Source organism: Lissotriton vulgaris, chromosome 9 (genome assembly GCF_964263255.1).
Source record: "Lissotriton vulgaris chromosome 9, aLisVul1.2, whole genome shotgun sequence".
Lineage (NCBI taxonomy): Eukaryota > Metazoa > Chordata > Amphibia > Caudata > Salamandridae > Lissotriton > Lissotriton vulgaris.
In genome coordinates this window covers 241,186,451-241,204,064 of record NC_141697.1, presented here as the reverse complement: position 1 = coordinate 241,204,064, position 17,614 = coordinate 241,186,451, and the positions used below count along the sequence as shown (strand labels likewise).

The following is a 17,614-nucleotide window of genomic DNA, read 5'->3' as shown; positions in this document are numbered from 1 at the left end:
GGGGTGGGGGAGCATGTAAGCCGACTTCCTATTGGATGTTCCTTTTGTTTTGCGATTGGTTGCGCTGTAAAATTCTCTTGCCGTATAGGCTAACCCATGCCTTTTGATTACTTTATGCATATTCTATTGGTGCTGGTGGGATTTTCCTCCCAGAGCTCATAAAAGAGGGATTTCCGTTAAGCAGCTTGTGGAAACGAGGGCACGGCTAATGATTCTATTCTTATCTACATTTAATGTTGTCTCTAAATCCTCATTTGCTAATGTTGCAGCTTTAAAATGTATTTCTCTACATAGATTACTCCACCAATACAGAATGTAATCCTTTGGTCATACAACTTAACTGACTCCGTTTTAAAAAAATAAAAACAAAATGACACCGGTCACATTTGGAAATGTATTAGGGAGTCTTGAAAAAAGTATTTTTTATACATTTCCTTTATAAATTCACAAAGGGGGTTGTTACATTGTGTTTTCTTTTTCATGGAGCTCTGTGTTAAATCTGTCCATAGCTGCCAGCTTTCATATAGCTACGTGTGACGTTTCATAATTTCTGTGTAATCATGAGTGACATTCAACGACTATGAGTGACACTTTCTCGCGAGCGAAATCAAGCAATTTAGATGAGGGAAACATAAATATCAGAAATTACACCAATTTGAGCAATGAGAAACTAAGATCTTAAAACTGCTGTAAAGCACCAGAAATGGAAGTGCACAACCTAGTAAAAAGCAGAAACTCACAGCTAATCCTCCTAAAATACAGTTTTGCGAATATGTCTGGTTCCTGTTGGAGGAGTGTGCACAGAAAGACCTATACAACCCTTCCAGCCGCCCTGCAGTTGGAGGATCAGGTACACAGGTGTCCTGACACATTCCTGAGCAGGCTTAGGGCCTCCTGCAGTGACAGACACTCTGCCGACCCCTTCCCCTCCACTCCCTTGGACCTGGTCTCCAGTGGGCTCAAAAGCAGGGTTGGATTAAGACCAGAAATGGGCCCGGACACCCTTAAAAGTAGCCCATCACGATCTATCATGAAACATTGATTGATATTCGTGTCAGAGGGCTAAGTTTTGGAAACATTATGGTACATTCAGTGTTTTAAAACTTGTAGGGCCTGTCACTCAAGGTATGTTTTCCAGGATACTAATTTAAAAGGGAAGCATTCAAGCAGAAAGGCCTACTTGTTTGAACAGAAGTACCGCATACACATTTACACATAGGAAACCTCAGTAGAGCAGGTCTGTGCCTCCTCCATCGTCATGCTCCCGCTACACCCATTGGCACCATGTAGGCCTGTTCTTTCTGCAGCCTTCCCTCCTCACATCACTGCTTCTTGCATTGTCCTCAGTGACAAGAGTGTGCTTCCTGCACCCTCCAGACTGACAGAACCATTTTTCTGCGACATTCCCCAGAGCTGATGTGTGTTTCCTGATCTCTCTCTGTGGACAGGTCTTGGCCTGATGCACGTTTCCAACATTTAGACCTGCACTTACTGCATCCACCCCATAAATGGAGGATGCACCCTGACATCAATGGAACTGTATGCTGCACCCCAAGGCAGAAGAGATAACTCATTTCAAAGAGTATTTATGTGGTGCATTTCTTGCCCGGCTTAGTGTGAGCTGTCCACAAGCTGCACTGCACACATTGTGTAAAACGAATGCATGCCAAGAGTGGCTTTTTAAATCCAAGCTCTCTTTTCAGTTTCGCATATTATTCCTTTTTTTTGCACTAGCTCGGTTGTGTAACCTTCCCTTGAGACAAAGCATGGTTTGTTGTAAAGCACCTAAACATTAACTGGTGCACAATCTGACCCCCCACCACCCCCTCCCCTCAAATGCTTAGGAGCAACTCAAATGATGCGCTGCACAAGACTCAAGCTGCATGCCAAAATACATTGATTAAGCACATCTAGGAAAATTAAATGCTCTTAGGAAACAGGACTGGATATTCAATCTAACATTAAGTCAAATGAGTAATATGTACATGGGACTGCATGGCTGACTTGCATTACTTTCAGAGTTTTGGTACATCCTGTTGAAAAAGTGTTTTCACTTCCAACGTTAAGGGGATGAATATAGTTGGTAGGGACCTTTACTGTTTTTAACTGGACCCATCCCACATAAACCTCTGGCCTCAGCCTTTACACCGGCTTGGGGTGCTTGAAACCTGAGAGGCCAGTGTAATGCAAAAAGGCATTGATGCCCATGGGGGCTGCTAACTGGCCAATTAACATTAGCAGCATCTAGGGCACAGGTGCAGCCGAACTGCTTATTCCACCTCGTCCCTGTGTGGGGGACACCTCCTAATAGTGCAGTTCCAGGCATCTCTAGAGGGTGCACAGGCCCAAACACATGATTAGTTTAGAGGAGGCAAAGGCTTCACATGGGGTGTGCAACCAGGACGGTCCATTGTAGTCCTGTGCATGAGAGTAGGCCGAGCAGGCTGACAGCTTTCTAAGGCCACAGCAGCTTTGGTTTGTATAAGGTATTCCTGGCAGGTGGGTTTACAGAAGAGGCACTGAGATTGAAAACACCGCAGCAACAGCTGGGCCTCATCTACTGGCCCACCGACCAATGCCCAAATTCCCGACCTCCCAATCCGACCCTGCTTCCAAGACCCATAAATCCCCGATATATGATCCTGGACAATACAGAATATTTTGCCCCGCTCCGACACTCGCAGACATCCCTTGCACTGCTGGCTCTCACCTGTGCCACCATGACGTGACCCCCTGCAGTACCGGGGTGGTCCAGAGAGAGTCTTTGGCCAGGTTGTTGGGAAGAGGGTCACTCAAGCGGCAGGCAGTAGTGCTGTAGACTGACTGTAGGTGGCTGTGTCTGTGCTGCTGAGAGAGTTGGCTTGTCTGGTTGATGCACTGACACTCACTGCCACTGTGCTAAGCTGCTCCCTCTGAATGTGTCATTTTGATGGCCTTGGTCTGCTCAGGTCCTCCTTCAGGAGCTATAGTGCACTGCTGTGGGCAGGAGCTTTCCTGTGTGCTCGTTCCAAACGCTGGGGCCGCCATCGATGGAGGGCTGCTTTCACAGGGCGTGGCTCAGCTGGACTAGCTGTCCACAGGAACTGTTGAGAAAAGCAAAAAATGCAAAAAGGAGATAGTTCTCGAGCTCAGGATTGGGGCTTGGCCAGCTTCCAAAGTAGTGGGTGTAAATGTGAACCCTGTGTCACAGCACTCACAAAACAAGCAGTGGCAAACCAATAGGTCTTGCCTATGTGAGATCTATTTGGTTTGTTAATGTTTTTTTCAGCCATGTTGAGAAGCAGCGCAAGATTTATGTAGTATTAGAAGATATCTGGTAGTTAACAACATATCCAGGTATAAATTATGTTTGCTTGCACTGTGTGTTAGGCAGCATATCTAGGTCCCTTGTGGAATGAATGAAATGGTATTCTTGCGTCCTGTTAAAAAATTCAAATGGAATCAGTAATTTGTTTTCAATATGTCCTTGATGCCAGATTGTCCTTGTGCGACTGCACCTGTTGCACACATAGAAAGAGTGACATAGAAGTGAGCTTACAAAAGCTAGGGACGGGAGAAAGAGATGCCTGCTAAAATGTTATGAAATATTACTGATGAGGATCTGTTGCTGTTTCCAAAGAACACATTGGCGTAGTTTAGAGGCGATAATGCAAGGAGGTCAAATCTATTTTAATGAAAAAGTGCTCAGTGGCAGAGGTAGTAGCTCCTGAGTTGTAGTGGTATTAATTAAATATGCAGGTGTATTTTATTGCGGAACAACAAATTATTATTGAATATTGATCTTATTTTTGGCATTAGGTGTTACTGCACTTAATACATGTAATGTAAATAAGGCGAACTAAGTAATATTATAGAGGCTAGGGCTGTAAAAATAATAAAAAGCGAGAGACCGGTTTGTGTTGGTTATGTGGTTTAGTAAGTGAGAGACGGGGCCTGAAAGAGCATATATTTCTAATTGTTGTCCGTGGTGGAAGGACATGAAGGATGCAGTGTAATTGTTTTTAGAGCGTGTGGGGATGTGTAAGTAGACACAGTGTCGGGCAAAGTGTTAAAAGAACCTAAAGGCAGATTGTGAAGCTTTGAAGTTGGAAAAGCAGAGAGAGAGGAGCACGGGGCTGCCTAAACCCGTGGGTGGGAGGGGTTCTCAGAGGGACTTTAAGATTGTGGTGTTTGTTTACAGGTAGCAGGAAGGGAAATGTTACAACTTTTGTAAAAGCACAAAGGAGTGAAATTACTGTCATGGAGCAAGTAGACTTGCTGCCTGAATGGAAGTTAGGATTTGGAAAAGCTTGGGGAAGGGTGAGGAAGGGTGAGGTCAGTCTGGAGATAGAAGAGGAATATGTAGATGGGTGAAATTACATGTGGTTCATATTCATTGTGTTTGAGTGGAAAATGGTGTCACTGTATCTGGTGCACAAATGAAACGCCAGTTCTTGTAAGTGTAGCTCAGTATGACCAATAAAGAGAGAGGTGTGTTGTTGGTGTGTGTGCCCCAAAGTATGGTGATAAGGTGTGGTGTTAGTGAACAATAGCCATGAAAGAGCATACTTTCTATTTTAACTTGGGGTTTGTGTTTGGTATCCCCTAGTGCAGGTAAATGAATTGTGTTCTTTTTGACTGTTTAAAAAGTAAACTGAAGCATTATAGGTTTAATGTTTCCATGAGTTCTACTTGGCCTGGTATCACTGCATTTGCTGTTTGAAAATAAAGTAAGCTCCTGAAGTGCCATGTTCAAAGGATAGGGACGAAAGAGGTGGTTTGAGGTGCTTAGAAGAGTAGTGATGCTTCTGCTGGCTGGATACTGCGAACCACGGACCTTTGCCTTTGGATACCCTGCTCTGGGCTGTTGCTTTGATTTCTGCCCCACTGCTCACCGGACCCGCTGCGCGGGTCCCGCTTCGCAGGAGAGGTCGTCGCTGGAGCTCTGCAGCGGCTGTGTAGCCTGAGGAGTGCTGGGCTTTGGTGCAGGGCTGCAAGCGTTTCCGCAGGGACTCCATCTCCCAGGAGTCCCTGCCTGGCCAAATCACATCACCTGGCCCGCTCTCCCTGCCAGCCCCGCCCCCTGCACACAGTGTGTGTAAAAAGGACTTTCTGCCTACCATTTCCAGGACCTTCTGCTGGCTGGATACTGCAAACCACGGACCTTTGCCTTTGGATACCCTGCTCTGGGCTGTTGCTTTGATTTCTGCCCCACTGCTCGCCGGACCCGCTGCGCGGGAGAGGTCGTCGCTGGAGCTCTGCAGCGGCTGTGTAGCCTGAGGAGTGCTGGGCTTTGGTGCAGGGCTGCGAGCGTTTCCGCAGGGACTCCATCTCCCAGGAGTCCCTGCCTGGCCAAATCACATCACCTGGCCCGCTCTCCCTGCCAGCCCCGCCCCCTGCACGTCATACTCTTCCTTTATCAGTGGTGCTTACTTCCGCAGCGCGGGAGCACGTGGGAGCGTCCCAGAAGAAGCCCGGGACAAGGGCGGGACCGTCTGTGGCCGTCAGTGGCTGCAGGAGGCTGGGCTGGGCCCACTTACTGTCTTTGTTCCCAGAGATACGTACTTATTGTATCTAGCATAGCATTCTTGCCCTCCTGTTTTGTTCATACTTACGGCTAGTTGTTATAAGTCACCTCCTGTGTTTAGAGAGGCATTGCCCTGGTTCACATTGTGTTCTTCCCCCTTTTCTTTTTATTTTTTATTTGGTGTAACTGTCTGCTTAGTATGTCTTCTCCCCCAACTATCCCTGTACAGAGTCCCCTTCAGCTTAAGACAGGGCCATCAATCCTGGGTCCCTTAGATAAGTATTTTAGCCGTGCAACCCGAGACATAGACAAAGAGATTGCTCTGGCCGAGAAACGAGCTGAGCGTAGGCAATCCATTGAACTTCTTAAACTTCCTCTAGAGAAACGGCCATCTTTGGGATCTTTGACAACGGCTTCTTCTTCACCATCATTTCCCCTGCCGGTGATAGCATAAAAACCCAATGCCTCTTCTCTGTCACCTAGTCTGACTAGGGTCTCTACCTCTCCCTCGCCTGTTGCATTGATTGTTTCGCCCCCTATCTTGCCTACCACTCCAACTCATTCCCTTATTGGCAAGGAAAATATTGCCCCATTAGGTGTGTCACCCCAAGTGGTTTCTAATAACCCTTGCACCAAAAGGAAAAGACACATTACCCTGAGGAAGAGCTGCTTTTCCAAGCATCCAAAGAAAATTAGGAAACTTGTAACAGGATTGGGCACTCCTTGCAAGGCCAATAGGGCTGACTCCTGTGGGGCTCTGGTTGCTAGGGACAAAGTCATCTTGGTTAACACTGCATCTAACCCTAGCGATTTTCCGGTGACAGGGTCGATTGAGACTCCATCCTTAGACTCACCTTTGCTCCTACAGTTGGAGAAGATGTTGAAGTCTCTACTGGCCCCCACCGAAGAACGAGTTAAGAGGTTAGCTGATCGATTAGATTGCTTTGAACAGGCCACCCTAGATAATTTTTTTACAACTAAATCCCTAATTAAAAACCACTTTAGGACGGGGGATAGCAACAATTTAACTAAAACTATTGGGCCGGTAGGCAGTGTATCTGTTATCGAGCCTCCCTCCCTTGCTGCTACCACTACAAAAAAGGGGCTCGTCTTCCAGGGCAAATCCCGAAGCCTAGTTCTCATCCACCTAACCACCTACGGGATAATACCTCCCAATCTAGCAAATGTCTAGATACTGTGGTCACGGGCAATAACAATAGAGTTAACACTGGAAACCCTGGACCTAAAAATACCCAAGCCTCACTGCAAATTCCAACGTTTTCTCCGGCTGCTCTTACCCCTAGTCCGGCTGACACAATTCCTCCTAGAGCGCCCCGTAGGATACCACCCATGAATCTGCCTCCAGACTCATATCCTTTGTTGCTATTCTTACCAATGTACCGCCATTATCGGATGGGCAAAGAGAAACCTTCCAGATGCTAAAAAACAAGGCAATGCACTGGTTAAGGGTTAATAGACCTTTGCCCAGGGAAGTAGATGGGTTGATTATAGGTCTCAGAAGGATGGGCTGGGTAGGTAGCACCCCCAAGTGTTTGGAGGGGGATTGTATAGTCATCAATTTCAAAGATCCTAGGGTAGCACGTTTAATCACTAGGCAGAACTTGGGCACAGGCAGTGCTGGAATCGGTGTAGTCGATCTAACTTTCTTCTACCCGAGACCACCAGGTATCCATTTTGGTAAAACCCCAGAAGCAGGTTGTTATTATAACTCCACACCCCTAGAATCCGACCCTTTTACGGTACCCTACCAGCACGGCACCCACTACAATGTACCAACCTTTAACCGATTTGAAGCGATGGTAGACCAGGGGTGGGTTGATTGACAAGATGGTAATAACATCAATGGATCGGACTATGATGATACTATGATTAATAGGGAAAGTATGAATTTTGAGATAATATGTGGGAAGTCTGCATTAATTCCTGTGGTACTAGAAAATGTGGACTTAAATGACTTTAGTACCGACCAGGAAAGCATGCATTTAGAGGCAATGTGTGGGGAGCCTGTAATAATTCTTGGGCTACCGGAAAGTGAGGAACCAAATTCAATTAACATTGCTGGTATCCAGAAGGCTGTGTATAATAATGAGGACAAAAATGTAGATGAGGAGGGGATTGTAGGAATCCAAACTAGCCATCCTGGGGCGTACCATTTAGGATCAGCTCCCATAGATGGTTCAAATTTGGGTAAATTGGTTTCATGGAACATTGCGGGATTGGGTAGCAAGCTGGTATCCCAAAATTGGATAGACTTCATCAATGGTTTTGATGTATGCCTATTCCAAGAGTCATGGGCTTGCGATCCTATATTCCTTCTTGGCTACATAAACTTCTCAATTACAGCGAGTAAAGGTGATAAGGGTCGACCGATGGGGGGTCTAACAATTTGGATACGTCAAGGCTTACCTGTAACAATTAAAGTGATAGAATCTGGTTGCATTGACATCCAAATGATAAGAATGGCATCAGATTATTGGGAAGGTTTAGATATTTACAATGTCTATGTTAGGGGCAGCACTAGAGGGAAGTCACCTACCATAGAGGTCTTGTCTTCTCTTTTGGAAAAACAGTCCTTGGGTAACAAGGTTATAGTTGCTGGTGATCTAAACAGGACTTTTGAACCCCTAGATATTTCTGAGGATCCTCTGGGGCGAGAGGAAGATACGCAATGGGGCGTCCCAATTCTAGATCTGACCCCGGTTAGGCGGTGGACAAATGACATAATACGTCTGAATGCTATTTGCCTGGAACAGGGAATGCGAGCCCTAAATGGGAGAACGAAGTGTGACAGGGGAGGCTCCTGCACATTCGATAATGGTCGTAGCCAAAGTCGGATAGACTATGTCCTCTGTAGCCTGAACCTGTGGCATCTAATATGCGACATGGAAATAAAGGGTAGGCTGGAGAGTGACCATAATCCTCTTTGTGTGGCCCATAATTGGTGGCCGGCTAAAAGCGGGAACCTTCCACCAACCGAAGATCCGCTACCCGACATGTCTAACGACATGCGTAGGTTGAATTGGCCGAGAGTAATGGCTAATGAGGAATCTATGAAATTTATAACTTCTGAAGTGGATATTGCAATCACCGCTATTGAAGATATAACTCCAGTAATCCCAGGGTCCAGGGATATAACCGACATTCACGATAGACTCTTTTCCCTTTTAAAACCGCATTTCCTGAGGCCTCGTAAGACAAATAACAAACAACCACCCAGACTAGCTAAGTGGTATAATCACCAGTGTAGGGAAGCTAGGATAAGACTAGGTAGAGCAATACAGAGTAGGGACAGGGTAATAATTAGCGGTGCTAGAAAGCATTACAAGATCAGCCTATCCCTAGCTAAAAAATCATGGGATGAGCAGCATTGGGCCGATCTAAAGGAGGCCTCTGGGGCTAAGGATTCCAGGCTATTCTGGAATATTGTCAAGTGGGGGAGAGGCGGTTTTCCAGATAAACCTGACAATAATGTTCCAGAGGGTGCCTGGGTAGAATATTTTAAACCCCAATATGCCGAGACTTCACAATTCAAGGATGCGGATGTAATTCCAGAGGTATATCCTATTGGGAATTTATTTACCCTTAAAGAAACCGAAGATGCTCTATGCACTGTTCCCGGGGGAAGGGCCCCGGGTTTAGATGGCGTACCAGCCAATGTTTTTATTAATGACAAAGCAAGGTGGGCTAAATATATATTCCTTTTGGGAAATGCTATTGCGAAGGGATCGGCTGTCCCGGAACTATGGAAGGGAGCGATTATTATTCCCATATATAAAAAAGGGGATCGATCTCTTCCAGCCAACTACAGGCTGATAAGCTTGATTGCTACTGTTCAAAAAGTGGTAGGAAGGATGGTGGTCAATAAACTGATGGACTGGGTCGACGAGAACAATGGTCTATCCTCTTACCAGGTTTGTTTTCGGCGGGCCACCAGCACAGTTGACCAGGTGTTTCGTTTTGTTTTGCTACAGTGGGGGATGGTGGTGCTTGGCGAAGGCAGCCTGTATGTTGCTTTCGTTGACTTGCGGGCTGCCTTCGACCTGGTCCCAAGGAGAAAACTCTGGGCAGTTCTGAGTGAAATGGGTCTCCCAATAGAGCTACTCACCCTGATAATGAGGTTGCAGGAGTGCAATTTTGCCAAAATTCAATGGGGTATGCATGGCGAATCCTCTATTGACTTCCCGGTTGAACGTGGAGTGCGCCAGGGGTGCGCAATGACTCCCCTGCTTTTCTCTTTATTCATAAATGGGATAGTGGCTCGAATGCTGGATGCCAGTGTAGATGCGCCTTCGTTGGCGGGCCTCAGGGTTCCAATCCTGATGTTCGCCGACGATACGCTAATTCTATCTAAAACTCCTGGCGGTCTGCAGCGAGCTCTGAATATCTTTGACACTTTTTGCGGGGAGCACGGTCTGGAAGTCAACGTGGGAAAGACTAAGTTGATGGCCTTTGCACCAAAACGTACACCTAGGCCTAAAATACTTTTGAATATCTGCCTGTCAGAGGTGGTTACTGTATTTACCTACCTTGGGATACAGATAGCAAACGACTCAAGATGGTCCCAACACATTGAAATGGCGGTCTTGAGGCACCAACAGATCTCGGGGGCACTTCAGGTGGAACACAAAAAATCCCAGTCCAAACCAATAAAACCTGCTCTGGCTGTATATGATGCCAAGGCTCTTGGGTCTGCCATTTATGGGGCAGAGCTGTGGGGATTTGGGAAGCTCCTCCCCTTGCAGACATCTGAGAACAGGTTTCTAAGGGGTATTACTGGACTCCCGCAGAGCACCCCAATGGTCCCCCTTGGCATTGATCTGGGGAGAAGAACAGTGAGCGACCTGGCAGGGTTGCGCCCGATTCTCTACTGGAGACGCCTATGGACTACCCCGGAGATTCGGCATTATGCGAAGGGGTTTTTAGCCATAATAAATGCCGATACCTTCCATAAGATAGCTTGGCTAAAAAATCTTAGGTCTGCTCTGGGCGACCTCGGTCTTACGAATCTATGGGACAACCCTACTGGGGCACCCTTTCCAAGTAAAAAATAAATCAAAGACCTATATTGGGATAGGGTTGCTGAAAGAGTCTGGAACAAAACCAAATCAGACTCCATGACGGGGCGTTTTGTGGTAGTTAAGCTGTATCCAGTATTAGAACCTTATTGGGATAGCATAACTAACCCTGGGGATATCAAGCTTCTTTTCCAGTTAAGATCGGGTGCTCTTCCGTTGAGATCCCTGACAGGCAGGTGGAGGAATTCCTCCATCTTAAGCTGTCCAGCTTGTGGTGCATCAAACGAAAATATAGGCCACTTCCTATTTTCTTGTAAAGCCTATGCCACCCCGAGAAAAGTCTGGTTAGTCCCTGTTTGCAAAAATTTAGGGACATCCAGGGGTATGGAGGCCCTATGAATTCTCTGCACTTCCACCCATTTGCCTGTAGTTTTAGCAACAGCTAAGTACCTGGGGTGGGCATAGTCTATAAGACGGAGGGCCCTCCTTCTTTAGAGTATATATTTTGTGGCATTCAATTAGGCATTTGTGCAATTGTGTATAAAAGTTATTGTGATCCCTTTCTTTGATCAACTGTTTATGTTTGTACAAATTTAACTTAAAAACTGTATTTTATAAGGTAACATTTTTTATATTATATTTTAAATGCATGTTCATGCTTTTATGAGATCAAACCTCGAATAAAGCTTTTTGATGATGATGATGATGAGTAGTGATGTTGTGTTGTTGTTTGTAAAAAAGCGGCCTTGCCTATTTGCCTATGCTGAACTTGTCCCGGTGTAATTTTCAGACATTGGGACAAGTTTAGCTGCGTCTGCACTGTTTTCTGCTTTCATTCTAAGATGCAACATGCATGGGGCGAGGGGGCTTTTCAAAATTTTCACCTTCAGCTGGGCCAAAGATAAAGGGTAAAGGTAAGGGGTCATCAGGCTTCCTTTTTTTTTTTAATAAACTCTTTTTTATTAACAAAATTTCGGCATACAATGGATTTAGTAATTGAATTGCAGCAATCATCTTGTATACATTTGCCTTGCCAAGCAATACAGGATTAAGCCTCATTTATGCATTTGTACATTTGCTATGGAGTCTGTTTGGTAATTAGCAGCGTCAGCCAAAAGGCGTTAGCACATCGAAAAGCCTCAAACCTCCCTTCCCACCATCCCATCCCCAAAGTTCAGCAACCACTGAAAGCATTCCAGAGTTCCCACACCGTTTTCCACTTTCTGGAGCAGCCCCTACTTTGGTAAACCGATTGCTCAACTCACTGACACCAAGCTAAATCTGAACCCAAGTCCTCGATTCGTGGAATGTGGTCTGCAACCCAAGCCCTTGTAATAAAGTTTTTGGCCCACTTGCAACAATCAACAGCCATATTTTCTGATATTTTGGCTAAGGAAACTCCCCCGTCACAGACAAGAGAAGCCATTTTGGTTCTAAGGGGACAGTCTGCTCTAGCACCCGTGTCATTCTCTGCGTCACTGTCCCTAGTAGAGTTGTATCCAAGGGCAAACCCAAAGTATGAGATAGAATGAGCCCTCCTGTCCACAACCCTACAACCCTGCAGCCAAAGACCAGAGTCACCACTTCCTATCTTCTGGAGCAACACACTGGAGTAGTATGATCTGTGTAGGATTCAAAGCTGCACTTGTCTGAACCGGGTCCGATCACTATTTCTCGTTGGGTCTGGCGGGGTTCCACCTAGTCTTCGTCCTAAAGATCTCACAAATCTCCCTCCCCGACCTCTCTTAGTGCCACCATGAAGTCAGGGGAGCTGTTGATCAGTTGTTTGTATACAGAAGAGATGTCCTTATCTGTTATGGGTTCAGAGAGCAGCCGATCCTCAAGCTGAGTTGTCCCCGACAATTGCTCCTCCTCCTAAGGGTGTGACCAAGCTGTATATTTGTAACTCTCAGTCTCCACCATATCATTCTCTTTGGTGCAAGACCTCAAATGGGATTAGTGTGTTTCCCCTTCAAATGTTCCCCAAGTGCACTATGCCAATCAGGGCACACCTCGAAAATCCCTTCAAGTCACCCACCTCTCATAAGAGATCACTGTCCTATAGTGGGGTTTGATTAGTAAGCTTGCCTCTCCCTTCTAGATAGTTAGTGGATTCTCTCCATACCCTTGCCACCGTTTGAGTATGTGTCAGTAGGACACATTCACCCTTTTGCCGGTTCAGAGCATCTTCATGCTCCCATGGCCCATTGCCTTTCTGTCAACCCAATAGGCGGGTTCTCCGCAGTCAGAAAATAGTCATTCACCATAACTAGTTGCGCTTGCCAGTAGTATTTAAGTATGTCTGGGACCACAAGTCCCCCATCGTAAACCCCTCTTTGAAGCTTGAGTAGGACAATGCACAAAGCACCTCCATCCCACAGTAGTACACAAACCTCGTGGTCTATTTTCTGAAAAAAGTCAGGGGAGATCTTGCATGGGGTGTTTTGAAGAATGCAGAGGACGATCACCATCTTGTAATGGACTGCTCTGCCCATCAGCATGAGCGGTAAGTATCTCCAGCGGTCTACATTCCTGTGCAATCAAGCTGCAGGAATAGGTTCCTATGTAGGAATTTAGCCGGATCTTGGGCTACATAGATTCGAAGGAACTGAACTCTGTGTAGCGCCAAGGGCACCATGCATCGGGGGGGGTGGGGGGGGAGGTAAGTCTTGGAGCATCTCCTGCCAGGACAAAGACAAGGGACGTTGTCCAGTTAATATCTTATCCCGAGTAATTTCCAAAGATGTCAAATATTTGCAGTATTTTGTCTGTGGGAAGGGTGGGCTTAGTGATATAGAGCAATACATCATCGACGTACAGGGAGATGTGTTCCTCCTAGCTATCATCATTCCATAACCCCCATATGAGCGGATCTTGGTGAACCCATGCCACAAGTGGCTCAAGCGCCAGTGTAAAAATCATAGGGGATATCCTTGCCTCGTGCCCTTCTGTAGGGCGTATACCCAGGACACTGCACCATTTACCCATACCCGTGCAAGAGGGTTCTGGTCCAAGAGTCTGAGCCAGCCACAGAATGTGGTACCAAATCCCATCCTAGCCAGAGTTGCAAAAATGTAGTTCCACTTGATGCTGTCAAATGCCATTCTAACATCCTGAGCCATGAACGCCACTTGTTCAACCCGTTCGGACCTACTCATATGCAGTATGCCATAGAGGCACCTCAAGTAAAGCCGTGTGCTCCTATTTGGCATAAATACCGACTGGTCAGGGTGTATTACAGAGGGAATTACCTTTCCGTCGCTTGGTCACTAAGGCTTTACCCAGCACTTTGTCCACTCCATTCAATAAGGATATGGGTCTATATGATCCATAGTCCATCACTGGCTTCCCTTTTTCAGGGATGACCATGACAGTTGCTATTCGCTGGTCATCCTGTAGGCCTCCCCCTCACGCACTGAATGGAACATGGCCAGCAAGTTTTCTACATTGTGTCTGCCGTTTCTTTGTACAGTTCCACAGGCATACCATTAGGGTCCACCTCTTTCCCTGACTGAAGGTCCTGGATTGCTGCTATTATCTCATCGGCCGTGAGATCTTCTTCTATGGGAGGGTTTGGGGGGGAAAGGGGGTCATTAGTTATGAGTGTCAGAAGTTCTATATACATCAGAAAGTCAGAACAATCTGCGTCTGTCATAGTCGTCATGGAAGTGTACATAATTGCATAGTACGTAGAAAATGTGTCAGGTATTGCAGCGTTAGATCTTTGCGGCACTCCTTTCCTGTCAAAGACTTCTAAAACCCAGTTGCGTTCTGTATCCCTTCTGTCTAGCTATGCCAGCAGTTTATTGGCCTTGTCCCCCACATTATATTTGAGTTGCTGCATCGCCAATGCGTATTTACAGGCTCCGTCCACCGCCAACTTGCAGATGTGCAGTTGCCTCAGTTTTCGTCAGTGCTAGTGGTCAGGGTTCCCATCTGTCATGATTATGACTTCTAGGGATGAAATATATCGCTCAATGGTAGTTAAGTTTCATCTCCTTTTTCTTAGCTTCTATCAGGGCCTTGCGCATGAGAACAATTGATGGACAGAATGCCGAACAACAATGTCATACATTCACCCCAGTACAGAGATCTGGTCCTAAATCCATTGTTTTTTTTGCTCACCATGCCATTCCAGTTTGGACCCAGCATGTCCAGGGCTCATACCATAGTAGTGTTTGAATACTTGCAATCCCCTTATGTTGTGGCTAGCTTTTATTACTCAACTGCAGGGGCAACAGGGCATTTTTTCTTTCATGCAATAGGACTCAAGTCTCCAGGGCCGGACTGGGAACCAAAACCGGCCCTGGCAAAGTGCTCGGCCGCCCTCCCTCCTGTCCCCCGGGGGATGGGTTGCCACCGAGCTCTTTGCCAGGGCCGGTTTTCGGCCGATTTTGTTACAGGGCCGATTTTGCAGCATAGCTGCAGAATCGGCCCTGTAACAAAATGACAGGGCCGGTTTTCGGCCGATTTTGTTACAGGGCCGATTTTGCAGCATAGCTGCAGAATCGGCCCTGTAACAAAATCGGCCCCGAGGGGCCCAAAACCGCACCGGGGGATTGCCCGGTGCCCGCTACGGCCAGTCCGGGCCTGCAAGTCACCCTTGCTAAGCCATATCTAGGTAGAACGAAGGCAAAACGTTTAGTCAAACAAATGTTGCACCAAGCTATCCAGGGGACTGACAACACTGTCACCAAAACATTAAGCCACTCTATCGTTGTCTGTGCTATGGATTGTGGTGAGATCTCCAGACCAGCCACCAGCCCTGCCTCTGTATACTTATCTGTTCTATGGCCTTTGGTCACAACACCAGGACGGCCATGTATGCTCGTTTGTGCTATGGTCAAAACAGTAGGCTGGGTAAAAGCAAGAAAACCCCTGATACCAAGAAGACCCGGTTGTATATACAAACAGCTACAAATTCCCCAGGGCTCAAATTAAAACTGCAATCATTCAAAAACAACCACTGCTAAATACCACAGCAATTAGAAAAATACCACAGAAAGTAGAATACATGATTTTCAATATCGTTAATTAAAAATTATAATTTAGAATCACATATACACACACATATATATATATATATATATATATATATATATATATATATTTTATTTTTTTTTCACTGAAAAAACCATAGGTTTCACACCAGTTATAGTTAGCTGAACATTTTACTCATACAAAACCCTTGAAATTCCCACGTTATAGTTTGTTGGACTCACTATAACTCGCGCGCCCGCAATCCACTGCTGATGATGTCACATATTACATCATTCATGACATGGTCAGTGACATCACTGATGACATCTCAAATGACATCACTGATGACATCATCCAGTGTCTGTGTGTTTCTGTAAAGTTTAAATATGTTTTACATATTGAAGAATGAGTGGATGTATAAGTGTCTGGATGAAGGATTTAGAAGGTGCGTGACTGACTGTATGAGTGAGTGATTAAATGTGTCTTACTGAATGCATGGGTTAGTGACTAAACTGTCTGAATGTGTGCATCATTATGTCTGTTGTTGTGTAAGCTGCTGCATGTGTTGATCAGTAGCTATATGAGTGGCTATATGGGTTATTGATTGGTTGCCCAAGTATTTGTATGTGAGGCTGAGTGTGTGTGTGGGTGGCTGGGAGGTGTGTGACTCTGTGCATAGATGTGTGAGCAGTTGTTTCACTAGGTGTATGGGTTCAAGAGTGTATGTGGAAACAGCTGTATGGGTGGTTGACTGTGTGCATGGGTTTGTTGGTGAGTGAATGGATATCTCAGTGCTACATGACCAAGTAAGTACATATGTAAAACACAGTGCATGTGAGAGTTGGCATATATAAATGTCTGTACATGAGAGCCTGTGATTGCGTAAGTGGCTGTATGGATCAATGTGTACTTGTGTCAGTGAATGTAAAAGAGAGTAAGTATGTGTTAGTATATGTTTGAATAAGTAAGGTTTTGTGTGTATAACTGTATAGATGAGGTAATGGGAGTGTGATTGATTCTTTGCATGACTGACTAGGTGTGTGAGTAACTCCATGGATGAGTTGCAGTGTGTGAGAGTCTGTATAGGTGTATGAGTGGATATGATAGTGTTGTATTGATGAGTAACTGTATGTATGAGTGATTGTATGTGTGAATGAGTGGATGTGTGGGTTGTCTTAGGAATCAGTGAGTGCGTATGTAGAAACTGATATTGGTGTGTCAATGGTTTCAAGAATGGTAGTCTGTAATTAACACTGGGTGTATCAAAGGTTAGATTGGAGTGTGAGGAGGTGCATCGTATTATCACATGAATGATGTCATCAGTGATGTCATCAGTGATGTAATTTGAGATGTCATCAGTGATGTCATCAGTGATGTCATTTGAGATGTCATCAGTGATGTCATTGACCATGTCATGAATGATGTAATATGTGACATCATCAGCAGTGGATTGCGGCCGCGCGAGTTATAGTGAGTCCAACTAACTATAACGTGGGAATTTCAATGGTTTTGTATGAGTAAAATGTTCAGCTAACTATAACTGGTGTGAAGAGGGGCGCTAGAGGGCGCGCTTGCGGAATGGCTGCCTAGACCTGCAGCTCCCGCTCCTTGGATATTGATCCTACATTGATCTGCTGCCACGGGGTGCCGTGTTACCCCCAGAAACCCGGTCCCTGCATCACGAGAGTGCTCCCTGCACTCGGTCGAAGTTTGGAGCGGCTGCGAGGCTCGGAGCCGGAGATACGAGCTCCCGAAGATTGCCCGACACCTGCCCTGGAGCACACTGGGGAGAGAACCCGGCCACTGCAGCTACGCGACTCCGGGGCCCGCCACGAGGCGACCAGGCCGCACAATCACCTTGCCTGCCTCACCCCTCCGAGCCGGAACACTGTGCAGGCCGAGAGGGGAAGCGGCGCCTACCACCCTATGCTTGGATTCCTCCCGAGCACAGCTTTGCCGACACGGCGCGCGACCTGCCTCCAACGAGACGTCTGCTGCCTTGCCGGCGGCCGTGCCTGTCCCCGGAGTCGCGGCGGGCCCGGAGCTGCGTGACGCTGCCTGCCGGACCCGACCGCCGGCTTCAGCGGTAAGG

At 46.3% G+C, this 17,614-nt stretch overlaps 1 protein-coding gene across 1 annotated transcript in view; it reads left to right on the top strand.

The window, feature by feature from the left end:
• The window catches only part of CCDC32 (coiled-coil domain containing 32), a 223,147-nt gene that overhangs the window by 154,340 nt on the left and 51,193 nt on the right, over nucleotides 1-17,614 (top strand). The gene's annotated exons all lie outside the window — the stretch shown is intronic.